This window comes from Mauremys reevesii, linkage group 6 (assembly GCF_016161935.1).
Source record: "Mauremys reevesii isolate NIE-2019 linkage group 6, ASM1616193v1, whole genome shotgun sequence".
In the NCBI taxonomy this organism is placed as follows: Eukaryota; Metazoa; Chordata; order Testudines; family Geoemydidae; genus Mauremys; species Mauremys reevesii.
The window spans coordinates 97,803,331-97,821,508 of record NC_052628.1 but is presented as its reverse complement, the minus strand read 5'-3'; the positions used below and the strand labels follow the sequence as shown (position 1 = coordinate 97,821,508).

Genomic DNA, 18,178 nt, shown 5'->3' with positions numbered 1-18,178 from the left:
AGAGCAGCAGGAATATTTCAGTTAAAAGAAAGATCAAAGCTGCTAAGTTGAATGGTTGTAACAAAGTCTATGGCATCCCCTCTGCTGCTGGCAGCCCTGCTCCCCACTTGACTTCCCAACAGACCAACAGCCACTACCTTTTGGTAAGTAGATTCTATTTCCTTGTGTAGCCTTTGTGGGACCTTTTGATTCTGTCACACAGGTGTATCTCCTTAGGGATCCTTACTGGAGTTGCCAGACAAAAAGCTAAGACCTGTTTGGAAGGAACTGGTGGGAAGAGGCCAGCTAATCTAAAACTCTTTAAACTGAGTAGCTGGTAGAGGCTGGGGTTGGGTTTGACGTCTATTTTAATTAAAAACATGCGCTCAGTTTCAATATACCGTCCATCCCAATCTAAAGCAAACTACAGTGTATTGATAAATGAAACAAATTAAAATTCCAGATTTTGAACATGGTCCCCATCAATGTCAGATTTAAAAAAATGTATTCAACAATTTTTTAAAAAAATAGAATTACAATATACAGTACAACATAAAAATGTGTATGTACTTAGCCTTCTACCCACCACTATCTAGATTTGATACCACTCATGTGCATGTATGTTCTCTGCCCATATTGTAGATCTGTAACTCACAATTTTATCATTATTTTTATGATCAAGATGTTCCAGCAAGGCACTATCATCCATCTCCACAGATCAATTTCTTATGAATCTGAGACTTCCCTCTTCTCACAATTAGGCTTTTGGTCAAGGACAATAGCAATCCCATGTTTTAAAACATGGTAATAAAGGTAATAATTGGAGACATACCAATCTCCTAGAACTGGAATGGACCTGGAAAGGTCATTGAGTCCAGCCCGCTGCCTTCACTAGCAGGACCAATTTTTGCCCCAGATTCCTAAGTTGCCCCCTCAAGAATTGAACTCACAACCCTGGGTTTAGCAGGCCAATGCTCAAACGACTGAGCTATCCCTCCCCTGCATGACTTTTGCATTCTGTGATGGTATATTAGCATGATATACAAATGCCTCTCATTTTTACAAGAAATGTTATATCAATGTTTATAAATTAACAAACATCCACATTATCCAGTCTCATAGCTGGGTGGGAGACATACTTTCATGAAGAATCTCTGGACTCGAGATGCCAAGGCTGCCTGCGGCAGATCAGGACTGCCATGGAAAGGCTGGTTAGAAATCACTTTAACTGTACCGTATGGCGCCTTCTCAAAACCACACTCTCAGAGGGTGCCATGTTTACAACTGCTTACATAGGGGATGCATAATAAATACATTAAATAATGGTGAACTTGAAACATTTGTATTTGAAGTAGTAGATGCTTTCAGAAATGTTACTGCTCATTCTGATTTTCAATTTTAACCAAAAATAAAGCCTGTGTTCTGACCCTAATAAGAGCATTAACAGTAAAGTCATCCCTAGTCAGGGTCCTATACTGAAGCCTAAATGTAATCCTTGCCACTGTGGAACCAAAAAGGGTACTGAGAAAGCTGTGCAAGACCGCTCTTGTTAAGCAGCCTCTAGTTCTGAGAGGCTGCAGCAAATATACTCAGTAGGCTGGTGCTCCTCCTTTATTAGCAAGCCCTCTCTGTCAAGCAACCATTGCCAAGTCTCTTGAGTGCTTGTTTAAGAGATGTCCATTTAATGGAGGGGAGTGTGTTCCTCCCAGCACCACGAAACCATTCAGGGACATCCTGAGACCAGAGGACTAGATCAGAGGGGGTAAATAATAAACACTAGTTGATTTCTTTTAAAAAATACAGGGAGATAGTAACTTTTCTATAGCATTTTTCAGAAAGAGTAGTATTCTTGTCAACTTTTTCTCTCAGTTCTGAGTCCAAAGCCATAGGAAAGATCTTGCTGAACACATAATGGCTACCACATTTGCCCACAGAGCATTAGTAGTATTTTAATGTAAAATGCTTTGGGCTACCTTGAATATAAAAGCCGCTATAAAAAAAAATCACATTCTATTCCATAATTACTTGGGAATGTGAATCACCATTTGAGTACAGAAATGCCTCAAGATGATCCTCTTCAGAGGTTGGCATGGCTGATTTAAGCTGCAAGGTGGTCCTAAGGAATAAATAGTGTCTTCCTAAAGACTTCATGGATCATTTGAGCACTACAGTTCTTTCAGAATAAATGTGCTCCTTAAAGAGGAACATGAATAATTTGAACAGTGAAGTGCTTTGATGGGCATGAAATCTGTCCCCCTTAAAAGGGGAATGCTCATGGATCATTTGGTGTGTGTGTAACAGTGAGAGTGACATTTTTCTGCCTCTTAAAAATGATACAAGTCTTTCTTTAGTGTATTTACAAGTGACTATTGGGGTGGACTATTGGGGGTTTTGCAGCATGTCTATACTGGTTCCCCAGAGAGCATGTTGACAAATACAGCTTTGAAATAGTTCTGTATGGAATATTACATTTTCAGTGTACGGAACGAATAGATGGTGTTGAGTGTAAAATATTTTTGGAGATTAGCTTTGGAGAATATTTTGCTGAAAGTAATGTGGTTCAATTCTTTTATTTTTCCAAAATATATCTGTGAAGGTGGGGATGCTCTAAGACCCCAACCCAGCAAAGCAGTTAAGCATGTGTATAATTCTAAAAATGTATTTCCACTGAATTCAGTGGAACTATTCATATGCAGTTACACATGGAGTTAAGCAGTTTGCTATCCTGGGGCCTTCTCTTAAAGGACAACTCCAGTAATTATTCTGCTAAGGTATAACGATTTTATTAAATAAGAAACTGCTCTTTCTCAGTATTAAAAAAAAAAAAATAGGCGAGGCCCTCCAAAATGCTAGGCTTGTCTTAAAAATTAACAGATTTAAATGAATACATGTATATTATTTTAAATTTGCCTTCTGTTTGTTTTGCTTGTTTTTTGAACCTGTAAGGGGAAGCTGCCTTTCTCCAAACAGTGAGAACTTCAGGATCAAAATTCAATCTAAAATGCACATGCAAAAGTGCAGGCCTCCCTGCTGGCTGCTTAAAGGGGAACTTCCCTTACCTAATCTTAACCTCTCCTCCCCGTTACTGTGGAATTGAGGGGTATGTTACCCCAGAATTTGATCAAGCTAACTGTGTGCATTCAGCCAACCACAAATTAATAAAATAGAACACCACATAGTTAAGGGTTAATTTGGACAAGCAGGGCTTTTGGAGGCAAGGTCAAATACTAGCTGCAGGCTTGCACTTTCTGCTAATCAGAATGAGAGGAGGGGAGAAAAGAGTCAACAAATTATGAGATTGAAAGAAAATAAGTGGATGGAGACCTTGAGTTTGGGCGCCTTTGATATAGAAGCTTATTATGGCCAAGATTGTTAGGATTGTTTTGTGGATAAGTAGTTGATTGAAATTAGAAGTGATGACCTAGTAGGGGTCACTATGAGCTATGTGTTTTGTAAAAAATAGTTATAAAAAGGCTAGCTCAGGGGTCGGCAACCTTTCAGAAGTGGTGTGCCGAGTCTTCATTTATTCACTCTAATTTAAGATTTTGTGTGCCAGTAATATATTTGAATGTTTTTAGAAGGTCTCTTTCTATAAGTCTATAATATATAACTAAACTATTGTTGTACGTAAAGTAAATAAGGTTTTTAAAATATTTAAGAAGTGTCATTTAAAATTAAATTAAAATGCAGAGCCCACCGGACCGGTGGCCAGGACCCAGGCAGTGTGAGTGCCACTGAAACTCAGCTTGCGTGCCGCCTTCGGCACATGTGCCATAGGTTGCCTATCCCTGGGCTAGCTAATAGAGCAGTTCTCTGAAGCTAACCTGAGAGACTTTTTCCTGACACCATAATCCCCAGTGGGGAAGCAACCGGCCATTGCTGACCTGCTGCTAATTACGGTACCCAATACTATCTCAGATTTTAGATAATTATTTGGGATGTTCTAAACCTATTACTTATGTCCATGTGTTTGTAAATCTAATAAATAGTAGTTTTAGATAAGAGGATGCTTCCTTATATCACTCTTTCATCAGTCGGACATGCTGTATTCCCATTGATTTATTTCTGACACTGCCTGGAGTGATCATTGCTAGCCTGTCTCTTCTACTGCCCATCTCTCTCCCAGTCCAACCTCTCTCCTCCTTCACTCACATTTTTCAATAGTCTCCTATCCCCAGCCCTCACCATTTTTCCTATTTTCCCCTTCACAGTAATATTCCCTTTGCTGCCACCTATTCCCTTCCACCTCTCAGTTTTCTCTCATTCCTCTTCAGTATGCCCCCTGCACCTCCATCAGCCATATCTCCTTTTCTTCTTCAAGGGGAAATCACTTCCCACATATTTCTGTCTCATCATGGTTTTCTTTCCAGCCCATTAAACATAGCGTCCAGGAGGTTGCCATTTTGCTTGCCTAAGTTGGCAGTCTGGCTTCAGTATAATTGAAAATAGTGGGACCTGGTAGCCATCGTTGCTACTCTTTCTCTTTAGATAGGAGTGAGCAGAAAAGAGAAATACACACGCACCTCTATCAGTTCCTGTATGTGCCTCAGGGCTGAAGCATGTTGATAGTATTTGAGTAATTACAGTAGAGCCTAGTGTCCCTAATCAAGGCCCCATTATGCCAAATGCAGCACAGACATGAAAAGTCACTAAAGGCAGAGGGAGAAAGAAGCTCTTTACCTTCACTTGTAAAAGCATTGACACAAAGTATCCTTGCACATCCCTGACTCTTTGATTTTTGCTATGGCCCTAGATGCACCATACTGCCCAGGTTGCACCTGGGGTCACCTATTTCTGGAGACACAAGATATGAAAGGTTGCCTATGAGCAGAAGATTGTTTTTCTTTTGGACAGGTCTCAGCACTGAGCTCACCTGTAAGGTGTGGGTTTTTTTTTAAGAGAGAGTGATTGTAGCTTAGAAGCTTATCCTATCAGAGAACACTGTGGAAACTTGGTACTTTGCTTAAATGATCATGAGTTTGAGACATCTCCAGTTCAATGAATAAAGATTGAAGAATTCTCAGTAATTTAAAGGGGAAAACCCTCTAACCCTTAAAGAATATTTGTTAAACACGTTAAAAGAAACTAGAAAGCTAGCATTTATCTACATTAGCAGTGCTTGTACTATTGTAGTCCGAAGAAGTGGGTATTCACCCACGAAAGCTCATGCAGCAAAACGTCTGTTAGTCTATAAGGTGCCACAGGATTCTTTGTTGCTTTTACAGATCCAGACTAACACGGCTACCCCTCTGATATTGTAGTCATGGTATTGCAAATTCCTAATATAGATGCCCCATACTGATGTAAATCAGGGCTCACACTGGTGTGGTTTCCTATGGTAATTAACCAGATTAAATTACAATCTAAACTAGATTTGATGTAGCAGTGTGTCTGCATTAGGGTTTTTCATCAAAGTAAGTACATTAATGTAGTAAATTTGTAAACCTTTTTCCATTATTGACAGATCCTAAGTAAAAGGTTAAATTTAAGTAAATAAATGAAACTTAAAAACACCCCCCTTTCCCCCTCAGAAACAGTGGAAAGTATGGAAAGGCAGAGGTAAGATCACTCAAACAGCTTAATATATAGACTTTGGGAACTTTTTTGATATGTATATGTTGTTGTTTTTTTTAAAGAAACCCTGCGGCTGGATCATGGTTTTTCATTAAAAATTCTGCATATTTTTTAAAAAAAATAATATTTTAGTCTCTGTATCAGATACATCATAAGGTATTAAACATCACTACATGTTCAGCACTTATTTACCTTTAATCATCCAAAATATCAGGCCCAATTGGACTCCCATTGAAACCAGTGGGAATGTTGCAGATGGAGAATTTTCAGGTTTAAGGCAATAGTCTTGCATTTAACAAATATATATAAACCTTTTATTAACATATTTGATACTGAGGGCCTTATCAATGCCTCCCATGCTGCAAACACACGCACATAACTGGATTTGCATGATCAGAGTTTAACCATTATTTGCTCTTCTTTGTAAATTATGGCCATTAATTTCCATTAATACAAATATAGTAGTTACCAATTTATCCTGTCATTTTTTTTGCCCTTTGTAAAATTCTATAAATTACATATTTTCATGATTTGATTTTTTTTCTCGCTTGAGTTTCACAAATCTGTACATATCTAACCAATACTATAGCACTTGTGATTTTTTTTTATTTTTACAATCAAATCAAACCTCAGACCGTATGGAGTTGTTCAGCCTTTTGTAGCAATCAATTCCAAATGATTTTCTATCACTGCAATTCTGGCTGCAAATCAAATCTAACCTTGCAGCCTTTGTAATGGAAATAACTCTGCAGAGAGAATGATAGTTAGATATCTCTGAGGAGCTGCTGGTTTTTTGTTTTTAATCTATAGACTATATTACAGGTTCTCTGGAATAGAGTCAATATATAGTCACACAACATAAATTAGTGATACTTTCTGTTAAGTTTGCATACTGAAGCATTCATCCTTTGTTTATTCAAACCCATCATTTAGGAAACTTCATTCAGATTTTAGGCTTATAAATTTTTGCAGTAGGCTAACCATACACAATTGGTCATTGGAATCTGGGTGAAAAACCTTTGAGAGCAAATACAGTATATAATTACTGTACTAGTTCTCTGTAGCCACTAGAGGACAGCAACGTTCTAGATAACACATTTTTTTTCTAACTATTTTAGTACCTCCGGTTAGATTGGCATGCAGAAAAAATAATCATTAAAAATATATGCAATCAAAAAAAGTAGGTTATTATAGCGGCACGTTCCTGCTGCGCTAGTTAAAATTCTGTCAGCATTTCCACTGTAAACCCTCTTTTTTTGACGGGTTTATCACTCAGCTCTGAAAATTTGCTCTAAGCAAAACCTGACATACAAGATCTCAACCCTGGAGCAGATTTCTTTTTGCCATATTTTTTGTCAGTTGGTTTGGCTCCTTTTAAGTTACAGTGTGGGAAGTAGTAGATATTTTTGTGGTTGCTTAGCTGTTGTCCTAAAATGCAAAAATGTCTGGGTTGGGTTTTTTGATGATTATGAAAATGAATTACTACAGGTCAGTTGCCCCTAATGAGATGCAGTCCAGTTTGATATTTGGAGGAAAGGTTAGAAAAGTGGTCTCTAAGGGTAGGTCTATACTTACCTGCCAGGTCGACGCGTAGAGTTCGACTTCTCGGAGTTCGAACTATCGCGTCTAAGACGTGATAGTTCGAACTCCGAACGCGCTCCCGTCGACTCCGGAACTCCACCATCGTGAACGGCGGTGGCAGAGTCGACGGGGGAGCCGCGGACTTCGATCCCGCGGCGTCTGGACGGGTGAGTAGTTCGAACTAAGGTAGTTCGAGTTCAGCTACGCTATTCGCGTATCTGAACTTGCGTACCTTAGTTCGACACCCCCCCCCAGTGTAGACCAGGCCTAACTCTTCTTTGACTGAATTACACTATACATATATATTGTACAGCATTGGGATTGCATTCCACATTTTTGTATTTTGGAGTGGCTTATGGGAAAGAGCGATTACTCCTTTAAAGGGTCCTTTTACATGCAGATACTAATAGGCTGAATTTGTTAAGATCAAGTGAATAAATAAAGTCTGGAAGGGAAAAAAAGTCCTTAAACAACAGTGGTTCTTGTCTAAATTAGTTTTTGGTTGTGTTATGACTTGAGTTCTTTGACTGACAATTAATTTAAGCTAATTAACACAATTGTAAATACCAGTCTTATCACCTCCCCAGATGTTTGTTGGTACTTTTGCCCATTTGATCAATGCTGCAAATGTTTATTCTTTGTCCCACCCATCAGCCTAGCATAATGGAAAAAAACAAAAACCACTTGTAGCTGGGAACAAATGTGTTCCACAATAGCTTTTACAAACAGGTGAAGTGTCTCTAGTTAACTGCCAATCCATTAACTCTAGGTAAAAAAAGTCTAATATAGATATAGCACTGGGCTTGTTAACTTGGCTCTTGCTCAGGTGTTGCCCCTAAGCCAGCTCCTATTCACACATCCAGTCCTCTTACCTGATTGTGGTGGTGCTTTACACCAGGGTAGCTAGCCTATTCGGAGATATAGGCTAAAGCCTGAGTAAGACTTTCACTTGGGCTGGGAGCCCTCTTCCCCCTCCCCCATGTATTGTGGATGTAGGCTAAGCCACCTGAGTGCTGATAGTCCTCCAATGCCTTCCCACAATTCCCCCATTGGCCCAGGAAGGACAAGTTTTTACCATGATTGGGAAAGAATCATATAGCAGCTCAGCTTTACTGCAGTGCTATGACTCATGGGATATGACCCCAGAAGTCCTAGTGATGTGGACAGGTGAGTGTAGCACCAGTGTGGGCCTGGGTTCAGGCCCAGCTTTTTAAGTTTTGTAGGCATAGCTGTGCTCAGTGTTGCAAAGTCCAGGTAACTTGGATGACTAAGTCCTATTTTCTAAAGTAACTTAGTCTCCTAAGGGTGGGATCCGTGAAGGTACTTAAGTCCCATTTTTAGGCATCACTGTGATCCACAAAACTTTTGCTTGGCTGCCACCTACTTCTGTAGGTGCCTAAATTACTTCCTCTGGGTATGTGCGCTGCAGCCTCACGATAGGCAGCTGGACACTTATCTCCACCCTAAGCACCAGAGCGATTCATAAACTGGGAAAGATAGGCATGTGGGGATGTGATCCAGTAGGCATTCTCTGAAGTTGCCTATTGGATTGGGCCCATCATGTAAGTCCCCACTCCACAGCTCCCCATTGTTTTGTGTGAAAAGCTTCCTTATAACCTTTAGCCTAGATCGGGTTTCTCAAACTTTTTTGCTGGGACCCCCTTTGAAAATATTTCAGGCTGTGACAACCCCCTTCCGCCCATACCATGGCACCCTTACTTATGTGCTGCTGTTGGCAGTGGTGTTGTCTTCAAAGCTGTGCACCCTGATACAAGTAACCACTCTCATGACCTCCCTACATTAGTCTTGCGACTCTCTTTTGGGTCAGGCCCCCCTGTGTGAGGAAACACTGGCCTAGATACTTATCTGGGATGTGGGAGAGCCCCAGTTTAAGTCCTCACTGCTCTTGAGAGGAAGTAGGAATTTGAACTGGGATTGGCTACACCTCAGGTAAGAGCCCTAACTACTAGAGTATGATGTGGGGTTTCCTCAGTCTCTCCTATTGCATTTTAAATAATTGAATAATTAAATATTAATTGGATCAGTGAAAGAGTTGTAATCAATCTATAGCCTAGGGTTGGGTGGCTCACCTGAGAGGTGGTCGTTTCCTGTTTAGATTCCCCCTCTCCTTCAGGAGGAGGGGTAACTTGAACTGTGACTCTTCCACATCATAGGTGAGTACCTTGCCCACTAGGCCAAAGGTTATAAGGGAAGTACTTCTCCTCAATGTCCCCCCTCCCCTGGCACTTTAGTTTCAGGTCCTACATGCTACTTAGGTGTTTAATTACCTATCTTCCCCCAGTTTGTGGATTGTAAGCAGAGCAAGGTGCCTCCCCGCAGCCTGGCCTTATGTGCCTGTTCCCATGAGAGGGACAGGGTTTACAACACACCTTCTGGTTGGCAACTACCCACCTAGTGTGTGTAGTGTGTTGGCATTGTGGATTGCAGTGTAAGGCACCTATCTCTCCTGGTGCCTAATTCAGAATTTGTGAATTACAGTGTTGCTTCCTGTGATTTCTCTAGGTACCTAAAAATTAGGTGCTCTGACTCTGAGACACACCGTCTAAGTCCATTGGAGGATCTGGGCCTACGTGCCTAAGTTACTTTGGAAAATGGGACTTAGGCCTTGCCGTGCTGAGTGAAGTAATGCCTAAAAAACTTGGGTTCCAGTAACTCAAGTGTGGCTTTGCAACATAGCTGCTCACACCTGAGCTAGGCTAACCTGGTGTTCAGATCTGGGTTAACTCTTCAGGTGAGCTGGGCAGTGAAGAGTAGTTATGTGTTGCAGAGGATTTTGAGATTTTAAAATTTGGTGTAGTTATAGCTTGGAACAAAACTGAAACATCTCAATGTTTTCCACAAAATTGAATTACTCTTCTGTCCAGGTTGACTGGGAGTCCTGGCTCTGAGACAGTCACCTGGCAGGATGCCGAGGAACTAGGAGCCCAGGAGTATGTCCACACTGAAGCTGGAAGCAAGCTTCCCAGGTGAGGTAGACAGACTGGTTTTAGTGGGATTCATGCTAGCATGCTAAAATTAACTGTTTGTGGCACTGGCAGAGGATCGGGCTGGCCACCTGAGCTGGACCCAGGGGGTAGGGTGGACTTGGGTAGCAAGCTCAAACATCTACTGGTACTGCAGTGTCTGCACTACTGTGTGAATGTGCTAGCATGAGTCAATCTACTCAGGCTGGCTGGTTCACTCTCAGCTGCAGTGTAGATGTACTCTGGGAAGTCTGGCTACCAAGGAGATGTGAACCCTGAAATGTGGAGTGGGGAAACTAGAAAATCTGCCTGGTTTTTGGTGGAATTTCATCAGAAGTGATATTGTCCCATGGAAGGTTTAGAATTCTACAAGTTGAAAAATTCTAAGGAAAAACTGTTCTGCAAAGCTTTTTCTGACAAGCTGTACTGGGCAGAGAAGATATTTCCATTGTATCCTGGAACAAAGGTTTGTGGAGTGGTTAGACCAGCAGTTACAGGCATGTTAGCTAATTTGAGTTAATTGGCAATCAAGTGTGTTGTAACTTGAGTCAATCAAGAACTCCAGTTTAGGCAGACAAGCATCCTGTAACTGTCTGACAGATTGATAGTCCATACATGTAAAATATATATATACCAGTGACATACTGTACCAGGCTATGTGGTGTATACTAATACCCTGAAATAAAAAAAGCAACCGTTAATTGCTTTGGATAAAATGCAGATGTTGGAAACTCCAGTTTATCAGCTAGTGAAGCTGAACCAAAAATAATTGGTTATACAATGTCCAGTAATTATTCATTTTCCAGATTGCTTTGTAGGCCACTGGATATGTAACTCACCTTCAGGTAACAGTGGTTTTGTTGGTAGAATGAGTCAGGAACTATTATTTCCACTTTGTTTGACCATATAAAAAACATTGTTTTCTACAAGCATCCAGGTGCACCTACACAATAGTTAACCATCTTTAACTCTTGAATTGCTTGTGATTGTCTCAGACATCAGAGCAGCAGAATTGGTTTTAAGCAAATAGCCAATAAACTGGAATTTCCAGCACCTGCATTTTATCCAAAGCAATTAACCATTGCTTTTAATATTTCAGGGTATTAGTATGCACTGCATAGCCTGGTATGTATTAAGAGCTCTTTTCTGGCAAATGGCTTCTTCCTATTTATAGTTTTTCACCAAATGAGTTGCTTAGCAGGCTTCAGAAAGCCATGTTCCTGTGATTGTTTTTGTGTTGCTTCAGTAACTCTAGAGCATTTATCCATGTAATAGCATGGTCTTCTGCTTCACTGCTTATATAGTCCTCATGCTTCAATAACTTTGTGTGATAAGATTCAGATGAAATGCTGCTTAGTATATTTTATGTATTTAAATGAATATTTATAGCAAACAAGGAAAGCAAACATTTTTAAAAAACAATCCATTTGACTTAAAAGGTTAATTGGGCTTTAACATATATTATATGACTATGAACAACTTGTTATAATACATGTAAATGCTGTCATTTATTGTGCTGTATTTGAAATGTGAATTATTGGCAACATTGGTACAAATGCAGAGATTTTTATCTTCTAATGTGCCTAAAAACAACCTAAGTAGGACAGTTCCAGGACTTGATCCTGCAAGCCAAACCAGGCAGGCAAATCTCTGTGTCACTGCAACAGAGCTTCCTCTTGTGAGGACCATGGGGGCAAGGATTAGAGGATGCTGGAGGTACAGAGGTTTATCTGTGCCTGGATAAGCTCAAGGGGTCAGGACCACAGTATCCTCTAATCATTGCCCCCACCAAAATTATTCAGGCTCAGCTGAATTAGCTTATAGAAAAGGCTCTGCTGGCAAGCGAATAAAATGCCATTAGGTAAAAGTTAATTCACTAGCTGAATATAATTTAAGATTGTGTTTCTCAGTTAACCCAATACTTATGCAACACTGAATTAATTCAAATTACGTTAGTGACTGCCTTACTTTTACTTCCCATTTGCTTAAATTAGGCACATTTTGGACCAAGGAGGGAGCAAATTTCAAGGCTGAGAGGTATCCCAGAAAAAGTTGTCTCTGCAGTCATCTCTGTATTCAATCACCTGGTTGAATGCCTCAAAAAATTGTAGCATAAGCATTAAGCCATTTGGGCCACCAGAATAGTGATCTTGGTATTGTACCTAGTAGAATGGCGTAGCTAATTGTCAGACCATCCAATGTATGCTTTCCCTTCTTTGTTACTCTCACCTTGAGAGGCCAGGAGAAGATTAAAAAGGGACTAAATCAGTGTATTCCTCATGGGCCATTGCTGACATCACAAATCCTGGCTTCTAGTCTTGACTTTGGGAGAGCAGTGTGGTCTTGTGGTTACAGAATAGCTAAGCACATAGATTTGGCAATTTTTTTCTGAAAGGCAACATGGTTAAGTGTATAAGATTCGGGTTCACCATACTAGAAATCTGTGTTCTATTCCTGCTGTGCCAGCACTGACATTGTGAAGTGTATAGAATTCTCACCAGCCAATGGATAAAGACAAGTCTCCAACCCAGTGTACCTTCCACTAGGCCAAAGGGTATTTTGGCAAGCAAGGTGGCTGGCTAGTTGAGACCCCTCAGTGAGGTTTGGGAACATTCGAAGCTTGGATTATTCAGAGAATTAAGGGACCAGTCTTGAACTTGTATAAATGATGATTTCTCAGAAGCTGAGCCAAAACCTTACTGACCTAGAGACTATTTAGCAGCCAAATTCCAATCATGTAGGTGGTAGAACTTGTTAAAAATATTCTGACTTTAAAATATATATATTCCCCTGACCTCTCTGGGAGCAGGCTGAATGGTTTGGGCTGAAACATTTAAAATTGTACAGGCAGAGATCAAGCGTGAAACTTTCAGTCTTAACTGTTAAAACTTGGCAAAGTTAATGGGAAGTGTTAGGGTAATCTTAATTATCAGTGAAGCACATACTGAGGCAACCTTATATAAGGTTCTGTGTGGGTATGTTGGGTTTGTGTGTTTGTGTGTATACACACACTAAAATATATTTTTATTAAATCCATACCTTGTATACATTTAAAAAATCAGTTATGTAATCGTGTTTACGATCATACTGTATATTAATATTCAATAGACACTATAAAAATATAAATCTAATGGAAGCATTTGATAGTGTTGCATGAAATTTTATACAGTACTCAACTAATTCAAATTTATCTTGGATGCAGGGACTGTTAATGGGACTGATTGATTAGTCAAAGGGGGTTATGATGATCAGCAATATATTGAATTGAGGGAGAGGTCTAGTCAATGCAACAGAGACTGGTGTAAAGTCTCAGCGTATTATTAATGACCTGGTTGGAATAGAGCGTTCATACTAAAATAGGGGCAGTTGTGAATATCAGGGATGACTGAGAGATACTATACAGATCTGGGGAGGTGAGAAGTATGGGCAGGAAAAAAAAAATTGAAAGTCCAAAATGTGACACACAAAGTCCAAGGTAGAGAAAAATATGGGCATTCAATGGGAGGGATGTACATATTAGTAAGCACTAATACTGAAAGAGACCTAGAGTAAATAGTGGAGGGCAAATTAAGCATCAGTTAACAAGTTTGGACTGACTAAACAGACGTATCATCAGAGCATGGAGCGAGAAGGCAATGGTCCCTCTCTGTACTCCCCTGTATGTGAGGGAAGATTAAAACTACTAAATATATATAGCTTGGTTGGACATGGATGAAAAGTATAGTTATGGGTGGAGATATGTTACTCTACAAATATTTGAAGGGTAAGAACATCAGTAAAAGGAGGAATTATTTACGTTTGTAAAGGGGCATAACTAAGAATGTTGAGATGGAATATAAAGGAAATTCAAAATGAATTTTAGGAAAAAATTCCTGTCAGTGAGATCTATTTGATCATGGAATAATCTCCCAATAAAAATGTGGAAGGCCAGGCCAGTCCTTTCACACACTCAGAGCTAGGCTAGAGAGTACACTAATAAATATACAGAAGGTATAACTCTGTAATGAGGAGGAAATGGAATAAAACTAACTAACAGGGCTAACAAGGTGCAGTATTTCAGTTGCTACTTAAATAAAAGGCTCCCATTCTTTCCCACCCCCACAACCAAGTATATACAGAAGATGCTTTAGGCTATAATGATCAGACCATGAAACAAAATATTTGTCTTTTGCTGAAAAAATATGGTTATATGAGTTAATCTGAATGGCTCTTTCATAGCATCACCTTACACAATATTTAAAAAATATATATATTTAGGTAAATGTGTAACTCCTTTGCTGGACGCACCACCAAATCTTGTTTGGTCATCAAGATATCAGTGTTCAAAAACATAGTGCAGTATTTTTGTGAAATGTGTAGAGCATCTCACTTGTTTTGACTGATGGATCTCTCAAATTGCAAAGCCTAATGTTCATCTGTTTGTTTTTTCCCACCATGGGGTGGAAGACTTTTTTGTGTCTGAGTTGGGTCTTATTTCAGCCAATATTAGGAAAGGAGGATGAAAACTGAAAGTGTCTTTAGGTTGCCATATCCCTTTTGGAGAGCTGTTTGCCTTGGCACATCTCTGTTGGGGCAGCTGGAAGAACAATTATGTATTGCAGCTGAGAGAATCCATCAGATCTGGTGGCTGAGCTCAGAGGATTTAGCACTCTGGCTCTAATTTAAGCATTGTTCTTTCTGAACATTAAAGTATGATAACTTTAATCAGATGTTGTTTTCAACATTTAGCAGTTCTGGGTCTGTCTTAAATGACAAAAAGCAAAAATTAAAGAAAAAATCATTTAGACTTGCTGAAGAAAAGGATTTACTTCATTCTCTTCATGGTCTAGCAACATTCAGTAGATTTATGAACATTATCAACAGAATTCATGCTGAGGCAGCTCATTGGAGCAGAAACTCCATGCTTATGAAGAACCTACTTCAAACCTGCAAGAGAGGAGAATAAAAAGAAAAGATGCCCCTAAGTTGCTATTTTGCCTGTTTTTGGCAGATTGTCATATTACATATCAAGTATAGATTAACTGCAGCCATATCCTATATCTTTATCATTAAAAATGATACCCAGTGTGTTGGGTTGGGTCACAGAAACCCCTTTGGGACTGCCACCTGATGTGCTGGGACTACCTCTGAGCCCATTTTCCCTGCCAGCATGGGACTTCAGTACCCTGTCTTGTTTGAGCCAGACACGCTTGCCTGCTGCAAACACAGATCTAAGTCTGAACCATGTCCCCCGCAAGCTGCAGGCTAAACTGAAAACAGCTTAAGAAGTGATCCTGTCTCCAGCACTCAGATACCCAGCTCCCAATGGGGTCCAAACCCTAAATAAATCTGTTTTACCCTGTATTAAGTTTATACAGGGTAAACTCATAAATTGTTTGCTCTCTATAACACTGATAGAGAGAGAGATGCACAGCTGTTTGTGCCCTGGGTATAAATACTTACTCTGGGTTAATTAATAAGTAAAAAGTGATTTTTATTAAATACAAAATAAGATTTAAGTGGTTCCAGTTAATAACCGAACAAAGTAAACTACCAAGCAAAATAAAACAAAAATACGTAAGTCTAAGCCTAATGCGGGTAAATCTCACCCTCAGAGATGTTCCAATAAGCGTATTTGACAGACTAGCCTTCTTCTAGTCTGGGTCCAGCAATCACTCACACCCGTGTAGTTACAGTCCTTTGTTCCAGTTTCTTTCAGGCATCTCTTTGGGGGTGGAGAGACTATCTCTTGAGCCATCTGAAGACAAAATGGAGGGGTTTTCCCAGGGCATATATAGTCTCTCTTGTGGGTGGAAACCCCGCTTTCCCCCTGTGTAGAATCCAACTACAAAATGGAGTTTTGGAGTCACATGTCCATGCATGACTCAGTTTTCTACAGGATGTTCCCAGGAAAGCTCAGATGTGGATGGCGTCCATCAAGGTTCATTGTTAGAAAAGTACTTCCAATTACTTGAATAACCCCTTCACACTATTTTGCCCAAATCTGCCTTAGATGCTTTCTACAGTAAACACTTTAAATACAAGCATAGCGCCAACACTCATAACTTCAGATATGAAAATGATACATGCATACAAATGGGATGAATACATGCAGAAGAACATAACCTTTCCAAAGATATGTTACATGGCATATCTAGCATACAACATAAGAGAGTGTAAATATGACATAACTGGAATAAGCATATTTCTATAAAGCATTGTGGGGTGCAACGTCACACCCAGATCTCAACATAAGAAAAACAAGAACAGTATTTAGCCACCATTGCACAAATGCACATATTAATGGAGTTATGGTCCTGTGGATCAACTCGCCTCTCAAACAAGCGGTTTTGAGATAATTCAGTTCAAAATAAATGCCAGGATGAACAAAAATAGATCTGTGACTAGGGCTTTTGATTTAGAAATGTTTTGATTTTTAAAATGTTAAGGAAAGTAGATAGGGAAGTGGATTGGACTGAACAACTTGTGGCTCTAAAGGCAGAGGAGGCAGGGCTGGCTCCAGGCACCAGCGCAGCAAGCAGGTGATTGGAGTGGCCAACAGAAAGGGGCGGCACGTCCGGCTCTTCGGCGGTGGGTCCCTCAGTCCATCTCGGAAGGAAGGACCTGCCACCGAATTGCTGCCAAAGAATGAAGCAGCGGCGTTGGAGCTGCTGCCGAAGTGCCATCAATCGCGGCTTCTTTTTTTTTTTTTGCTGCTAGGGGTGGCAAAAATTCTGGAGGCAGCCTACAAGGAGTGGAAAATGGGAAGGATTAGCAAGGAAAGCTACTTTATTGAGGTCAGAACATGTAGGGATAAAGTGAGAAAGGCCAAAAGCCATGTAGAGTCGGACCTTGCAAAGGGAATTCAAATCAATAGTAAAAGGTTCTATAGCCATATAAATAAAAGAAGAAAACAAAGAGAGAAGAAGTGGGGCCGCTAAACACTGAGGATTGAGTGGAAGTTAAGGATAATTTAGGCATGGCCTAATATCTAAACAAATACTTTGCCTCAGTCTTTAATGAGGACCTTAGGGATAATGGTAGGATGACAAATGGGAATGAGGATATGGAGGTAGATATTACCACGGCTGAAATAGAAGCCAAACTTGAACAGCTTAATGGGACTAAATCGGGGGCCCCAGGTAATCTTCATCCAAGAATATTAAAGGAACTGGCACATGAAATTGCAAGCCCATTTGCAACAATTTTTAATGAATCTGCAAACTCAGCGGTTGTGCCGTATGACTGGAGAATGGCTAACATAGTTCCTATTTTTAAGAAAAAATAAGATTTAAAAAAAAAAGTGATCCAGGTAACTACAGTTTGACATCTGTAGTATGCAAGGTCTTGGAAAAAAATTTGAAGGAGAAAGTAGTTAAGGACATTGAGGTCAATGGTAATTGGGACAAAAATACAACAGGGTTTTACAAAACGGAGATCGTGCCAAACCAACCTGATCTCCTTTTTTGAGAAGGTAACAGATTTTTTAGACAAAGGAAATGCAGTGGATCTAATTTACCTCGATTTCAGTAAGGCATTTAATACAATTCCACATGGGGAATTATTAGCTAAATTGGAAAAGATGGGGATCAACATGAAAATTGAAAGGTGGATAAGAAACTGGTTAAAGGGGAGACTACAACGGGTCACACTGAACGATGAATTGTCAGGCTGGAAGGAGGTTACTAGTGGAGTTCCTCAAGGATCGGTTTTGGGACCAATCTTATTTAATCTTTTTATTACTGACCTTGGCACAAAAAAGTGGGAATGTGCTAATAAAGTTTGCGGATGACACAAAGCTGGGAGGTACTGCCAATACAGAGAAGGACTAGGATATCAGACAGGAAGATCTGGATCACCTTGTAAACTGGAGTAATAGTAATAGGATAAAATGTAATAGTGAAAAGGGAAAGGTCATGCATTTAGGGATTAATAACAAGAATTTGGGTTATAAACTGGGTACGCATCACTTGGAAGTAACAGAGGAGAAGGACCTCGGAGTATTGGTTAATCACAGGATGACTATGAGCTGCCAATGTGATATGGCTGTGAAAAAAGCTAATGTGGTCTTGGGATGCATC

At 39.9% G+C, this 18,178-nt stretch overlaps 2 long non-coding RNA genes across 2 annotated transcripts in view; one reads left to right on the top strand and one right to left on the bottom strand.

Moving 5' to 3' along the window:
• Positions 1-18,178, bottom strand: part of LOC120408130 — a 70,649-nt gene that overhangs the window by 6,683 nt on the left and 45,788 nt on the right. The gene's annotated exons all lie outside the window — the stretch shown is intronic.
• On the top strand, positions 9,804-13,061 carry LOC120408128. The gene is made up of 3 exons (XR_005600435.1): positions 9,804-9,886; positions 10,020-10,121; positions 12,113-13,061. It is a non-coding gene; the product is annotated as an uncharacterized LOC120408128 (long non-coding RNA).